We start from the raw sequence: 17,566 nt of genomic DNA on the forward strand, positions 1-17,566 counted from the left end.
TAACCCTTTTTTTTTTTAGTGGCCACACCTGAGGCATATTTAAGTTCCCTGGCCAGGGGTCAAATTGGAGCTGAAGCTGAGGCGTATGCCACAGACACAGCACAGCAATGCCAGAACTGAGCCGCATCTTCGACTTATGCTGCAGCTTGCAGCAACGCTGGATCCTTAACCCATTGAGCAAGGCCAGGGATCAACCCACATCCTCAAGGAGACTGTCAGGTTCTTATCTTGCTGAGCCACAACAGGAATTTCTATTTTTTTTAATTAAAGTATAGCTGTTTTTCAGTGATATTCCAATTTCTGCTCTATATCAAAGTGACCCAGTCATACACACACACACACACACACACACACACACACACACACATATTCCCTTTCTTAGCTTCCATCATGGTCTATTGGTACAACCACTATGGAAAACAGTATGGAGGTTCCTCACATGAGATTTTAAATCAGGAAATTGTTTGGCTCAAGGAGGTTGGCACAACCAACAAACACTGAAAAGCACAATTGGCTACATGCTCAGAGAAAATAGGTATTGCAGAGAAAGCAATCAATTTTGCATCTCCCTGGGATCCGTGGTTCTGAAAAGTTAGTTTGCTTGGGACATCAGCATGTCCTGTTGTGTCAGCAACTCCTCTAACAAGAGATGTAAAAGTGACAAAGGGAGAAAAACTATGATCGTTTTCAATGACAATTGGAGATGCTTGGCTGACCAGCTGTTACTCTAAGCTAACCAATAATTAATAGTGACTCATATACATTTGGACACAAAACATTTTCTGCTCGATATTTTCATGCTTATGTTACAGTATCTTTATTCACATTATAGGATTCTTTTTTGTAATATAAAATAGGGGAACTGAGTCCTCTAAACCAACACTAGAAAAAAAACTCACAACTTTTAGGTAGTGTTTAATTCATTTCTTTTACAAAGAATCTATACTGAATTCAAGAATTAGCAAATAGCATCTGGGACCAATTAAAGAAATACCAGGAGGGCTGAATAATTAAAATATTCTAAAAATTTCCATCGATTTTTCTCAGTCCTCTTCAGTACATCTAGGAAGGGAATGAAGGGAATGAAACTATTTGTCAGAGCAGGAAGAAAATTAAGGTCAGCTATCAAAGAGCCAATAGTATGAGGCACCACAACAAAAATAATCCATCACCTAATTCATCCTTGTAGGGTATCAAGCCTTGTCCTCATGTTACAGATGAAGAAACTGAGACTCCGAAGAGTTTAATGAGTGCCACTTTCACACAGATAATATATAGAATAGCCACAATTCCAACTTTTTTTATAATTTTTCATTGAACAAGGTGATTTCTCAAAAATATTCATGTGAAAATGCTCATCTATGTCTAAAGTCTTTGGAATGTTTGTTATGTTATAGATATCTCATATTATTTTCCTTGTGTGAGCAATCCATACAGATAATTTTCCTTTTGAGCTATCAAAATATTCTGAAGCCACTGTTTATAACCAGGCAATCTTTTTGTTTTGTTTTGTCTTAGTTTGGGTTTTTTCAGGGCCACACTCATGGTATATGGAAGTTCCCAGGCTAGGGGTCAAAATGGAGCTGTAGCCACTGGCCTACACCACAGCCACAGCAATGTAGCATCTGAGCCTTGTCTGCGACCAACACCATAGCTCATGGCAACTCCAGATCCTTAACCCACTGAGTGAAGCCAAGGATCCAACCTGCGTTCTCATGGATACTAATCAGATTCGTTTCTGCTGAGCCACGATGGGAACACCTATAACCAGGCAACCTTAAATCAGAATGTGGTAGAAGTTTTGAATCTACTCAAAATATTCGAATTAGTACATGGGAGTATATTACAGAATATACAGACTCAGAATTTAAAAAAAAAAACAAAAATTGTAGTTGTAAACAGGCTCTATTTCAAAATGACCCTAGGCAAATCCTTTTGTTCTTTGGGAGTTTTCTTCAACCATAAAAAAAAGCAAACAGATCGATCCACTCTATACGAGCTGAAAGGTCTTGTTTATTTCTTGTTGTTGCTTTGGTTGTTATTATTTTGTCATGGATTTTCAAAGCAATGTAGACATCTACAAATTATTAAACATCAAATAGCAAAGAAGGGCTTCTAATGAAAGGTACATCAGTCAGCCATGACCAAACATCATTGACCAGGAGGCTTCCAAAACAGAGATTTATTTTCTCACAGTTCTGGAAGCTCGATGTCCAATATCGGGGTACCTGCATGGTTAGGTTCTGATGAGCATTCTCTCCTTGGTTTGCACATGGCTGTCTCCTTTCTGGGTCCTCACATGATTGAGAGAGAGATCTTCCTTTTCTTGTAAGGCCACAGGAGTCTCAGATTAGGGTCCCCCTTTGCCTCCTAAAGGGGCTATCTCCAGATATAGTCACATTGAGTTAGTGCTTCCACATATGAATTTGGTGGGGGGAGGGGTTGGACACACAATTCAATCCATTGAAAAAGATAATATAGCTGCTTCTCTATCTTTAGCCATTCCTAAGAGCCATATTAAAAGTGGCCTCATTCACATGATGGTATCTGTATGTCTTTCCCTCTGTGTGGTGGGGCTCTTGGACGTGCATGCTCTTTGCCTATTCGAGGCTAGTGGCTGTTCTGATAGCCCAGACCACAAGGTGTGGAAGCTTTGCTCTGGGGCATCAATTTCACTCCACACCACAGACCCTAAAGCTGAGGCGTTGATTCAATTTCTTTACCAAAAACATCAGTTTAGGGCAGTGGGTTGTATAGTTAGAAAAAAATAACTGATTTTTCTCTTGGAAGATAAAGGGAGAAAGAGATGTATAACCCTGATGGGCCTAAATACAAGACTTTAAATTAGCCCCTCCGTTTTCAACCCCCTTCACATGCCCACACCTCATCATTCCCTGCAGCCTCTGAGACCTGAAAATCTTGTTGCCTTCATCTTTTTCTGAGCGTGCTAAATCCATGGTTTTTCTACATTTCATCCTTCAAGGAAACATTTGAAATATCTTATGTGCTTACGTCTGCCCAGGCTATATTTTTCCTAGGATTGTACTTGATTTGTATTGCTTTACTATCATTTCTATTCAGTCTCTGGAGACGGAAGAAATAAATCCACATGTTCAGTTCACCTTTATCAATGGGAAGCCTATTCACACCTAGTAAGGGAGAATTTACTTAATCACCTACTCACTCCATATTCAACAAACATTACTGAATATGTTCTAACAAGCACTGTCCTAAAAGGCTAATAAATATATTATACATTCATTGAATATTGTTTTAAATTGGGCATTGTCTATCTGTCAAGCATTGCAAAGAACTTCATGATTTAGTGTCTCAGGATAACAAAGCAGACAACCAGGAGGAGCTCTAAATTCTCTGTTCTCAAAAAGATAAAGATTAAGGTAGATATTTATCTCTCTCAGGAGCCTAAGTGTAACTGCTTCTAGACTCTCTTTTGACTAAAAAACTCTGAAAAATACAATGTGTAAGGAGGCCTAATGCTCTAGATTTCCAGCTTTAAAGAAACGAAGATTTCTGCCTTCCTTTATCAGCTCTCTTCTTCCTCATAGTTTCCTCATAGTGTTTCTGCTTTTAGTTTTGGCTGGAATCATGAGCAACCTGCTGGAGACTACGTTTTAGCCTCCTGTGCAGTGGAATATGGGTGAAAATCATCTGTGCACAATTCCAAGTTGTTTATTTAAGAGGAAATGGGAGATGCCATCATGGCTCAGCGGTAGCAAACCAGACTAGTATCCATGAGGACATACGTTGGATCCCTGGCCTTGCTCAGCCTGCGGTGTAGGCCCACAGCTGCAGCTCCAATTCGACCCCTAGCCTGGAGTGGCCCTAGGAAAAAAAAAAAAAATTTAAATGGTGTGCCCCAGAACTCTTCTCCTTCCGCTCATCATGAACCATAAATGCAGATAAGTTAATGTCCAAACGTCATCCTCCAGAAAAGAACTGTGACCCAGTTGGTGGAAGAATAATAGGGGTGAAAACCAAGTCCCTTGATGACTTCAGGGAACATAGCTTCCCCAGCAGGCTAGATTGGCCTGATGGTTACCTGAGAAATGAAAAACTTCTCTCTTTTCAAGGCACTGTATTTTTGGGGTCTTCTTATTTAAAAAAAAACAAACCCTTAGACTTTGCCCGAAAACAATAGCATGATTTCACCAAATAAATGTCAACTCATTATCAGTTTCCACATGTATATTACAATTATAAAAGAATGTCACCAACCATAATTTCTAAATATTTAAATTACACTCAAACACTAAGTCCCTGTTGTGGCTCAGCAGGTTACGAACCTGACTAGTATCCAAGAGCATGCAGGCTGGATCCCTGGCCTCACTCAGTGGGTTAAGGATCCTGCATTACCAGGAGCTGTGGTGTAGGTCACAGACACAGCTCAGATCTGGCCTTGCTGCAACTGTGGCATAGTCCAGCAGCGGCAGCTCCTATTAGACCGCTAGCCTGGGAACTTCCATGTGCCTCAAGTGCAGCCCTAATAAAAAGTAAATAAATAAATATAAAATAAATTATACTCAAAATTTCAGGTGCTATGTTTCTAAAAGACAATTCAGTGAGCAGATGCCCCCAGTAGCCATTGTGCTAATCTGGGGCAAAGAGAAAGAGCAGTGGAGAATTAAACAATGGATCCTGGAGTTTCGACTCATATAGAATCACTTTGACTGCTATTCACACTTCATTAGCTTTAAGCAGGTCAATGACAAAACTCTACTCACTGGGCTGGGATGCGTACCACTCCCACTGAGGCTCTTATAACAGTAGGTAAGAATACACAGTCTTCTTACACAAAGGTGATTTCTGCCATGACCAAATAAAACATACTTTATTTAAGGAAGTTTCAGCTAACAGCCAAATTTTTTTTTTTTTTTTTTTGGTCTTTTTAAGGCCACTGCAGCATATGGAAGTTCCCAGGCTAGGGGTCAAATTGGAGCTGTAACCACCAGCCTACATGACAGCCACAGCAACACCAGATCTGAGCCGCATCTGTGACCTACACTGCAGCTCACAGCAAAACTGGATCCTTAATCCACTGAGCAAGGCCAGGGCTCGAATCTGTGTCCTCATGGATGCTAGTCAGATTCATTTCTGCTGAGGCACAATGGGAATTCCAAAAGCCAAGTAATTTAAGTGTTTCAATTTTATTCATTTTTTCCACCTTTTTTTTGTGTGTGTGTGTGGTAATGGGTCTCATAATTGAAAGATATCCCTGTGCTTATTTAAGAGAGACTTTAAAGAGCCTTTTGACAATAATCTTCTGGCCTTTTTGACTCCTCTAAGTAAAACATCCATTGCCTTATTTCCTGATGTTTTCACTTTCTTACTTCTAAACTCTATAGAGAAAATAATAACTTACTTGCTATGGAGAAGATTCTTGTCATTTTATATAAATGTTATCTTTGGCTACAGTAAATACAACCTTAATCAATTCGCAAATTCTGCCAGAATTTAAAATGACAGTTTCAATTCTTTCATAAAATGAGTTTAAATATAGGGATTTCAAAAATATCCCTGTGCCATCTTAAGTAACTTTGTTCTTCCTCCTCTTTCACTTTTACAAATGTGCAATTAATACAGCTTTAACTCAGAATTTTCCTACGATAGAGAGGGAAGACAACTACCTCTTTAAACGACTTTGCAGTGTGAGGGTTTGGTGCATCACTATATAAATAATATATTATCTTCTCTCCCCTTTCAGCATAAACAACATTAGCAAAGTAGTATATAATTTTTCAGGTTATTAATTTTTATGAAATAATACATCCATGTTAATTAATTATTTATGCTAATACAGTTACAAATGAACAGCCTATTTAAAATGTAGGAGAATAAAAGCAAGCCCCATGTGAGTGAATGCGGGGTTTTGTACCTTAAAACATCACTCAAATTTATACTCGTAAGAAGCAGATCAGGGAACTCCCATTGTGGCTCTATGGAAATGAAGCTGACTCATATCCATGAGGACACAGGTTCCATCCCTGGCCTTGCTCAGTGGGATAAGGATCTGGCATTGCCATGAGCTGTGGTGTAGGTCCCAGATGCAGCTTGGATCCCCTGTTGTTGTGGCTGTGGTATAGGCCAGGGACTACAGATCTGATTCGACCCCTAGCCTGGGAACCTCCATATGTGGCCCTTTTTAGGGTGCAGCCCTAAAAAGACGGAAAAAAAAAAAAAAGAATGAGCAGATCAAAGGAAGAGTTCTGCTTTGTATGAGGACATAGAAAGTTGCAAGAGATCATTTTTCTTACCCTGATAACCAAAACAAGTCCTAAGAGTTATAAAATCATAGAATCCTGAACGCATTAGTGATGATGATGCAAAGAAATGAAAGAGAACTAATTTCCAGAAAGTCGTCAGCATTTTACAGGAGGAAAGAGAACAATAGCTGTTCTCAATCCTGATAGACAAGCAATAAAGCAATCCACCATTTGTGGCAGTTTAGAGAAAGCAACTAAAATGTCAACAAAGTTATAGCAACCATGTGTGGGTCAGCAGGGCAGGTTGGAATCCCAAAGAGCCTCAGCTACAGAGCAAGATTTTAGCCGCATGAAATCTTTTCCTATGATTCTTCAGCATCCGGTACTAAAGGACTCAAAATTCAGGGGCAAGGTAAGAGAGCTAAGATGAATCTCTCTGGTATATTCTGGATGAAAATATATCTGTTCAGATGCAGTTCGAAAATCTGGTAGGCTACTATAAAGCCAAAAAGGAATCTTACCATTACGCAAACCCAAATCTCTACAGAAGGGAAAGTTCTGATACTATGTTCAAAATATTTGAGGCAAGTACTAAATTGAATCAAAAGCTTTATGGAATTCCCATTATGGCACAGCAGAAGCAAATCCGACTAGTATCCATGAGGATGCAGGTTTGATCCCTGGCCTCACTCATTGGATTAAGGATCCGGTGCTGCCATGAGCTGTGGTATAGACCACAGATGCTGCTCAGATCCTGCATTGATGTGGCTGTGGTGTAGGCCAGCAGATGTAGCTCCAATTAGACCTCTAGCCTGGGAACTTCCATATGCCTCGGGTGCAGCCCTTAAAAAAAAAAAAAAAACTTCAATGATGCCTAGACTAGGGTCAGCTGCAGATCAGACAGACTCAGGCCCCAAATCCCACTGCAGGGGCATGTCCTTTTCTAGAGAAAAACATAATTTCTTTCAAACTCTACTGTTACTGTGTACAAAATGTTTAGCATAAAATCAAAAATTCTGAAGCACACAAAGAATCAATGAAAGATAGATCATAATAAGAAGTGGCAAAATAGCAACAGACTCAGAGACAACTAGATATTATAATTATCCAAATTTGAAAGAAATCAAATCAAACTGTTACATTTGGAATGGGTGGGCAATGGGGTCCTACTGTATGTACCTCACAGGAAACTGTGTGTGATTGGATCACTTTGCTGTACAACAGAGACTGAAGAAACATTGTAACTCAACTATAACAAAAATTAATAAAATAAAATACATATAATAAAAATTGTAAAGGATCTAGTAGAAAGGGTATTACACATATATGTACCAATGGAGAATTTCAGCAGATACACAGAAACTGTGAAAAAAAAAAAAGAATTCAAGATGGAATACTAAAGGGACTGTATTTACCCCCTTGCCTAAGACAACATTTTTTAACTAAATATGTGAAACTATGGTTTGCAAAATAGAGATGAGAAACAAATGAGCTCTACAATTACCCCAAGCCTACTGCCTCCAGTTTAAACATAAGGAAGGGAACTTCAGACACCGTGTAGAGCCCAGGGAACTCCCTGAGTTAAGAAAGAACTGAGAATTTGGGGAGACCTGCACAGCTCTGCACGGAGGGCTAGAAAAGGAGAGAGCTGCAGGGAGAAAAGCCCTGGGGTTCCACAGAGGTTCTCCCTCAAATACTCAACAGAATACTGCTAAGTACATGCACGTAAGAAAACCACCCTGGCTAGAGAGAGAACTGACCAAAAGGATTAGAGGGTACAGTTCTCTCTCACAGAGAGCTGATAATAGTACCTTTTCCCACCAGCCACACTAGAAACTTCGTGATGTATGGGGAATTGCAGAGAACGCAGTAAGGGTCTTGCCTCAGTTGTGCACAATAATTAGGCCTTGAGCAATCATTGCTCCAATTTCTCCTAACAAATCTTAAGCAAGTCAAAAAGTATCCAACTGTTTCCAAGTAACTTAACTCCATCCCAGAACAAATCTCTAGAATATTTAAAGGAATACAAAAATAACTAACACCTACAAGACAAAAATCACAATGTCTGGCATTTAATCATAAGTTACCAGGCATGGCGTTCCCATTGTGGCTCAGCGGAAACAAATCCGACTATCACCCAGGAGGACACAAGTTCCATCCTGGGACTCACTCAGTGGGTTAAGGATCTGGCATTCCCATGAGCTGTGGTGTAGTTCGCAGATGGGGCTCGGATCTGGCGTTGCTATGGCTGTGGTGTGGGCAGGCAGCTGTAGCTCTGATGATTAGACCCCTAGCCTGAGAAATTCCATATGCAGATGTGGCCTAAAAGCCAAAAAAAAAAAAAAAAAAAGTTACCAGGCACATAAATAAAGGGAAAAATATGACCCATTATGAGGAGATAAATAAGCTATCAAAACCAACCCAGAACTAAAGCAGGTATTAAATTAATTAGCAAAGACACTAAGACCTCAAATACAATAGCAAGAACAGCAAAAATCCAAACACATAAAAAAACAAGAGACAAATTCAAACACAAAGGGACACTCTAAAACAAAAACCTTCTCCAAACTTAATTTTAGCCCCATGTTTTCTTCACGCTCAGATAATTTTTTTTTCTTTTTTTCTTTTTAGGGCCACACCCATGGCCTATAGAATTTCTCAGGCTAGGGGTCGAATCAGAGACACAGCTGCCAGCCTACACCACAGCCCCAATAACATGGGATCCGAGCCGCGTCTGTGACCTTCACCACAGCTCACAGCTATGCTGGATCCTTAACCCACTGAGTGAGGTCAGGAATCAAACCCACATCCTCATGGATACTGGTCAGGTTCTTAAGTCGCAGAGCCACAACAGGAACTCCTCAAATAATTTTCTTAATTTCAGCTTATCTGAGGAAACAAGACATTAATATAAATTTTCATGGCCATTTGAAATTTAATGCCCTGCACCATGTTTTGAGGGAGCGATGGTCCCCACCAGCCAGTTTAAACTCACATTGTAAACTAGTTCCTTTGTCTTAGTGGCGGTAGTACTACTATACAATAAGCTTGAAAGTAAGGGCAGGATTTTTATTTATTTTTTTATTTTACGATTTTTATTTTTTCCGTTACAGTTGATTTACAGTGTAAAGGCAGTTTTTTTAAATTATGAAAATTAAAATCCCATTTTACTTGCCAATTCTGGGCTGTCATCAAATACTGCTTATATACTTCCAAGAGATCTGCCTTCCAGCAGACAGGAGTCACTTCACTAGGGCAAATGGACCCACACAGGATGCATTTAACTTCACGAAAGGGATGGACCAGGTGCATCCTTTCTGCTCCCTAGACTTCTCTTAACCTCCATCAGAACCACACTGAACATCAGTAAAATTTGGGCATTGATAAATCCATTTTAATGGGTGGTATACAACAACAACAACAAAAAAAAAAAAAAAAAAAAAAAAAAAAGGAGAGGAAAAATAGAGAAGGTTAGAAGTAAAAACAAAAAAAAAAAACAAACAAACAAAAAAAAGAAGGCAGCCATGGAGAGGAAGCAGATTTGATACTCATGAGCTGCTGTTTCTTCAGACTGTAAAATGAGATGACCCTCCTGCCTTACAGGATTATTAGGCAGATTTTTAAAATTCAAAAGTGCATTGTTTGTTTCTGTCTAATCTTCATTGGGAGGGATTTGTGATATTCTTTGAAACTTAAGAACCCACCTTTAATGACCTTAGATATCAGAAGAACTAATTCCCATTTGAGCAAAGAGGGTCTGTGGGGGCGTTTGGGGGGGTTGACTGTGGGTTTTCTCCTTCATTGATTACCTCCATGGAGAGCCAAATACACCACAATTTTAAGCAGGCCAAAGCATTTTCCTTTTAGGGCAGAGTTAATTAGGTCATACGTACAGATTGCGTAGCTATGGGCTTGGAATCGAAGATGTTTCTACCTGGGTCTCAATGAAATTCACAGACTATGTTCCTTCCCAGGAACTGCCATGTGTACAGCACTCCCCAGAGAGTACAGGATATACAACCATCCGTGGGATCCTGCGGGCCCCCTTCCTTGATGAAAATATCCACATTTTAATCTCATGTTGTCAAACTTTCTCACCCACTGCCCCTCCCTCTGACAGCCATCATTTCTGAATGACTTTAGCCCCTGGACCTACTGTTCCTCTCGTTGCCTTTCCCTGTCTCCAACGAGGTAAGACCTCCAACATTCTGGCTTCTTACATGCTTGTTTTGTCCCTTTTTTCTCTCTCTCTCTCTCTCTTTTTATGGCCACACTGCAGAATATGGACATTCCCAGGCTAGGGGTCAAATCGGAGCAGCTGAGGCCTATGCCTCAGCCACAGCAATGCTGGATCCTTGACCTAATGAGAAAGGCCAGGGGTCAAACCCATATCACCACAAACATTATGTCGGGTTCTTAACCCGCTGAGTCACAAGAATTCCCCAGCTTCTTCCACTTTTGAACCCGGTGTATTTCGATGGTCATATTCTTCCATCTATCTCAGCTACTTACTTCCCACGCCCCTAGACCCGACCTGGTTCTCAGAGTTGAGCCTCACTATCACTTGGGTACTTGCTAGAAAAGAACATTCTCAGACCTCACTTCAGACCTAATGCATCAGAAAGTATGAGGTAGGGTCCAGCAATTTCTGTTTAACAAGCCCTCCCTGTGATTCTGGTCCTTGCTCAAATTTGGCCTCATTATTACCAAAAACGATAGCACATCTATAATCCAGTCCAAGAATCCCACACGCTGACTTGGCTTTAACTATAACGCCCTGGCTCTTGCAAGAACCTCGTTTCTCCCTTGAATATACCTTGAACACTCTTTCATATTACTCACATTCATGTTACTGTCATTTCACTCTTTTGGCAAAAAGCTCAACCCACTGAAGACCAAACCTCACAACTCAATTCTAGCCTGTATCAGAAGAGCTAATACAGTTTAAAAAGTCTAATAACAATTTAAATTTATGACCACTCTCCTCAGGGGGCCCTTCTTGCTACAAGACAAATATTCTAGATTCTGCTACTCTATCCCTCCTCCCACCCCATCGAGTGACTCCTAGGAAATTCCACACTTCGTTTCTGTCTTTACTCTTATCTGATGACGTTGCTTCCTATGTTAACGAAAAACAGCAACAATCAGAGCAGAACGTCCACCATTACTTTTATCCACCTGTCAGCCTCTGACTCTTACGCTCTGCCTGCCCTCCACTTTCTCCAAATTGTGTGCACTTCTAAGATCAACGTTTTCTATGTGTGCACCATTTTTCATCCTCTCTTGCCTCCTCAAGGATGCTGTTCTGGTAACTATCCACTCTTTTCTGCTTCGCCGGTTTTCCCCTCTGTCCTGGATCATTCCATCTACATAAAGCGTGCTATTATTCTTCCCATCCTAAAAAAATAACAAAACTTTCTGGATATTAACATGAGTTTCCCCTCCAGTTACTATCCCATCTTTCCTATTTCTAAAAAAGTTCGTTCACAGAGTTATCTGTACTTGTCTTGTACAATTCCTCATGCCCTATTTTCCCTTGAACCCTCTCATTAGCTTTTGCTCCCTTCACCCCACCAAAGGGTTCCTGTTAAGGTCACCTGTGACGCCTTTCACTGGCTTGACTTGTCAACTATACTTGATACGCTCTTTCTTCCCTACCAGCCCTTCCTCCTCTTGGCTTTCCCCATGTTCCTGTCACCTGATTAATCCCTCCTTCTCTGTCTCTATTCTCACCTCCCTGGCTACTAGACGCTGGAATTTCCCAGGTCTCGGCACTTATTCCTATTATCCTCTCATTCTTCACTCATCCAGAGTCAGCTGGGTGCTCAATATCTAACAGACACTGAAAACTCATTATGACCAAAATTTAACTTCTCTTCTTTCTTAGAACAGGAGTCTTCTCATCTCTGGTAGGAGGAATCACATGCTCCCAGCTGCTGTGGTTTTAATTTTCAGATCTCCCTTGGTTTATTTTCTCTCTCTCACATCCAATTCCTCAGTAGTCCTGTTGGCACTATCCTCCAAATACACCTCGAATCTGACCACTTTTCACTGATACCACAAAGCCCAATCCACATCATCTCTCACCTGAATTATTGAGATACCTTCTTAACATCGTCACCTCACCCATAAGCCAACCAGTCAGAGCAATCCTTTCAATATGAAGATCAGAACAGGGCAGTCCTCTGCTTGGAATTGTCCATTGTCTTTCCATCTCATCTACCTGGAAATCCAAAGTACTTACAGTCCTATATCATCAGAACTGCTCTCCATCACATCACTAACTCATGGACTATTCTTTTTGCCTTTAATAGTTCGGCCCCAGCCGTGGTTGTCTCCTTGCTATTCATAGAGTATGCCTGGCATGCCCTTTTCTTGGGGTCTTTTTGCACTGACTGGAATGGATAACTCACTTTCTCACTTCTATCTTCTCTGTCTGGTTGATCTTACCCTTTCTTTCCAGTAGCACTCATCCCCCTCCTTTGCCTTACTTCTCTCCTTCATTCCTATCTTTCTCTAAAATGCTATGTAATTTACAAGATTGTGAGCTCCCTAAAGGGAGAATGGCCTGCTTTGGTTGTTTGTTTTGTTGTTGAATCTGAAGTACATGGAATAGGGTGCTGGAACAGAGTCGTTATTCAGTAAATACTTTTGAATGAATTAATGAGCCACATCTCTAAAGGTGAACAGTAAGACAGATACCATGATTGCTTTAGACCAGGATGTCAAAAAATCTCATGCTCTTGTACATCATGACTCATACGTCTTCCAGAATATTTTTAGGCAAATTAAAATCAGTAATTGTGGCTTGTGCATTGGGAAAATACATAAATTTTTAACTTCGGCCAGTTCTATAATAAAAGGAGATATGCAAGATGCATCACTTTTGACCTAACAAATACAAAATATTTTTTCCCTAAATAATATTACAGAAGATAGCAACAGAGCAAAAGAGTTTAACAATTTCTCAAAACTTCAACCTTTCCTCCCCAGACCTTCCATCTGATATGGCTCTCACTTAACCTCAGGATAAACATAACTCTCCTGATCTTTGCGAGACAACCTCAGGATTCTCAATTTTAACTTCTAAGAGTTAACGTCTTTTATCTTTGTTTCATCAATAGGCAACACACAAAAACTAAGTCATTTCCTATAAAAGGCAGATATTTAGGTCACTAATCCAAGGCAATACATACGTATGTATATATATATTATAGATATAGATTTAGGGTAAAAAGCAATATTTCTTTAATACTCTATGTCAGGCACTACGATTTTTTTTTTTTCTGTAAAGGGACATATTACAAATATTTTAGGATTTGTGGGCCATTTAGTATCTTCCACAACTACTCAACTCTGCTGCTATAAGGCAAAAGCAACCACAGACAATACGTAAATGAATGCATATTTCTGTGTTCCAATAAAATTTATTTACAAAAAACAAATGGTGGGCCAGACTGAGCAGCTGGGCTGTAATTTGCCTTTTCCTTTCCTATGTCTTCTCTGTACAGTTAACCATTACTTCAAGGGTTTAGACTGCTTCTTGGGTAAATAAAGCCATCTACATGTTTTATAATGAGAGCCAATTTTTAGCAGTTATAATGTTATTGTTCCCAAGTTTGTTTTGTTTTTTGTTTTGGGTGGTTTTTTTTTTTTTTTTTTGTTTGTTTGTTTGTTTGTTTTGTCTTTTTAGGGCCTCAACTGTGGCATATGCAGGTTCCCAGGCTAGGGGTTGAATCAGATCTGTAGCTGCTGGCCTACACCAGAGCCACACCAATGCTGGATCCAAGCTGCTTCTGCGATTTCCACCATAGCTCATGGCAATGCCGGATCCTTAACCCAATGAGCGAGGCCAGGGATCGAACCCGCAATCTTGTATTTCATTAACCCCTGAGCCATAATGGAAACTCCTGTTACCAAGTTTGAGCTTTGAGTTGTACTCAAATCATGTAACTTGCTTTCCCAAAGAAAATACTGGAGAATGTTAAGGCATCAAGAGTGAGAAAATAGAAAACAGTGAGAATACTAGTGAACAGTCTATTAAAGGAAATAAAATGTGTACACTTATACAAAGAGATGTTTGCTACTTATGTTCAGCTGTTTTTTGAGTTGGTAAAGTGGAATGTTCAGAAATATGTTTGCATGTCTTTATGTAATTTTCTGTAAATATAACTATTGAGACTTGATAGCTAAAAAACACAAGGATCAATTTTGCAACCATTGTAAACGTTGTAGAAAAATCACTGCCCCGGGTAGAAATAAACAGTTAAAGATAGTCTTGGTTGGAGTTTTCACCTTGGTGAGGTAGGTTAAGAATCCGACTGCATCAGCTCAGTTTGCTGCAGAGGTGTGGGTTTGATCCCCAGCCCAGTGCAGTGAGTTAAAAGAGACCAGTGTTTGCTGCAGCTGTGCCTCAGATTCAATCCCTGGCCTGACAGTTCCCATGTTCCATGTGTGTGGCTATTAAAAAAAAAAAAAAAAAAAAAAAAAAGATAGTCTTAGCTATCAGAGGTGAAACTGAGATAAACTAGATTCGAGGAACATGTAATATTTTGATTCCTATTGGCCTCTCCCTTCTGAAGTTTCACCAGAAGAAGTGGTATGAAAGGATGTAACAAGAAAGAAAATATAGCAAAACCAGAAGTGGAAAACTTTCCGTCAGTCCAACACAATGGTTTCAAAAAATAACTTTTTTTGTTGATGGTGCGATAAGAATAAAAAAGAGGAAACATACTGGATAATTGAGGGATAATAATAATAATAATAGATAAACTTATTCAGCACTTACTATGTGCCAGGAAATATCCTAGGTGAAGAATTAACTCAATTCTTCAACGACTCTTTGAAGCAAGTATGACTATTATGGCCCAAATGAAAACAATTGAACAGATGTGGGAAGTAATTTGCCCAATGTATCCATCTGTTAAGTAGATGAACTGGGAATTGAACTTAAACACTGTAATTCTATAGCTCATGCTTTTATCCACTTGACTACAGTGCCTCTAAATAGTAACAGACTATGAGGATTTTTTTTTTTAATTTGGAAAATTGTAAGCAAAATTTAAAAAGCCAGTAGAAAAAGTTGAGGGAAGAGAGTAGATAAAAAAAAAAATCTGAAAGTAAACCAGATGTAATTTTAATCTCAGAACAAACCAGACACATCTTATTCTATTTATTTATTTTCTCCCAGTTTTGTTGAGATATTAACTGACACCCAGCACTGTATAAGTTTAAGGTATAAAGGATAATAATTTGGCTTACATACATTATGAAATGATTATCACAATAAGCTTAGTAAGCATCCATCATTTCATATAGATACAAAATAAATTTTAAAAACGATCTCATGATGAGAACTTTTAGAATTTACTCTCTTGGAGTTCCCGTCGTGGTGCAGTGGTTAACGAATCCGACTAGGAACCATGAGGTTGCGGGTTCGGTCCCTGCCCTTGCTCAGTGGGTTAACGATCCGGCGTTGCCATGAGCTGTAGTGTAGGTTGCAGACGCGGCTCGGATCCCGCGTTGCTGTGGCTGTGGTGTAGGCCGGCAGCTACAGCTCCGATTGGACCCCTCGCCTGGGAACCTCCATATGCCGCGGGAGCGGCCCAAGAAATAGCAAAAAGAAAAAAAAAAAAAAAAAAAGAATTTACTCTCTTAACAACTTTCATATATAATTTACAACAGTTATACTGTACTGATATTGTATTCAGTTATACTGGTTATACTGAATATCAATCAGAGGACCAGCTCAGGGTCCAACAGGGTCAGAGGACCAGATTTATAATGGGCCCAAGCAGTGATCATATTCTGACTCCAGTAAAACATGCCAATTCTAAATCAATGAGCTATTCACTATGGCAATTAGTTTAGTGACCTCTTAATCTATCTCAATTATTACAGTTTGACAATTACAAACCACATCCCTTCTTTAAAGATTCTATATGTTATGATTTATCACTAATTCAGACTGACCTTCTTCCCAGTGGATCCAAATCTTTAATATTTTCCTTACTTACTATATTTCATTCATTCTAAGACACAGAGTTGTTTCATATTTTATCATCTCAAGAATTAAATTTTGTCTTATACTTGATTTTTGAAATTGGGAGCATCTTTCCCTCCTGGTACATAAAATCATGACGTATTTTACAACCTATGGCATCTCAAATGAGATAAAACCACATTATTTACTTTGCCTTCAATTAATATGAACACTTCCAAGCCGAGATGAAGCTAGAAACTTAACCTCAATACTCAGGATTTCTTACAGCATCTTATCCTATAGCTCATATCCACATGTGCTATTTTATACTTATGTCAACTCCACGAGGTAAGTCTCTATTATCACGTCTTTTCACAGATGAGGAATCAGGGGTTTGGAGAAGTTAATTGTGCACACAGTCTCTAAGCCATGGAGCTAGGAACTGAATGCCTGTCTTCAGGTACCAGCTCCGGCCCTTTGACTATCCCTCCATGATTACTCCTAGCCTTTTGCTCTAGATAAAAGTCCTACTAGCCTAACTAAGGTATAAGCACTACCTGTACAACTTTCATTGTAATTGACAACCTCTCCTCATCTATATAAAGAAAAGGCCTATATAAGAACTGCACATAACATCACTCTACTCATGAACAGTGAGGCATAGAAGCTGGCTGCAAAACCACTTCCTATCCTTTTCTGAGTTCTAATTTCAAGGGCCATAGTCATTGAACTTTCAGGGTCTTCATACTGATAGATAGAAGTCTTCATGGATTGAAGAAAAGAAGAAATTTTTTTAAATGGGAATGTAAAAATCTCTCTGAAGAATCAGAACAATACTTTGAGGTGATGAAGGGCATAAAGACAGCCAATGTCATTAAACAGTCAGTGAAAAAACAACCCTCAACTTCCGATTTATTTGAAGGCTACCAGAAAGACAGTGAAACAACACAAAACTGACACAAAAGTCTGTTACAGAGAATTCAACTGAATAGGCCAATGGGCCAATGAAGTTTATAATAGTCAACCCTTCTTTGCAGGTATCAAAAGATACTGTTTACTTTGTGGTACCCACAAAACAGGATGCTTGCAGATGATGGTGAACTATCCTCAGATTACAGGGCAATCAAGCCAATTTGGATGTTCATGCAACCAAAACAGTCAAATTTCCAAATTAATAGTCTGGCTGAAGAACCAGATTTATTTTGGAAGTTTGGTGAAATAAATAAATAGACTCAATGTCTGAGGGTGAGCAGGAGTTACTTGGGATGAGGGCTGGATTGCTGGTAAAAGGAGGGAAAGGCAAAGAGGGGAGCACTAGAAGAAGAATAATAAATGAATTTCTGAATTAACTCTGTCACATGAA

The 17,566-nt window shown here is 39.4% G+C and overlaps 1 long non-coding RNA gene across 1 annotated transcript in view; it reads right to left on the reverse strand.

The window, feature by feature from the left end:
- Window positions 1–801: 801 nt before the first annotated feature.
- LOC146396169 (uncharacterized) overlaps window positions 802–17,566 on the reverse strand; it is a 31,917-nt gene continuing 15,152 nt past the window's right edge. The window contains exon 4 of the long non-coding RNA XR_014829622.1: window positions 802–3,843. This is a non-coding gene — a long non-coding RNA (uncharacterized LOC146396169). The remainder of the gene's footprint in view (window positions 3,844–17,566) is intronic.

Source organism: Sus scrofa, chromosome 15 (assembly GCF_054392235.1).
Source record: "Sus scrofa isolate SSC_HxYL_T2T_F1_AM1 chromosome 15, Sscrofa_HxYL_maternal_Yorkshire_Landrace_v2.0, whole genome shotgun sequence".
NCBI classification, from domain to species: Eukaryota; Metazoa; Chordata; class Mammalia; order Artiodactyla; family Suidae; genus Sus; species Sus scrofa.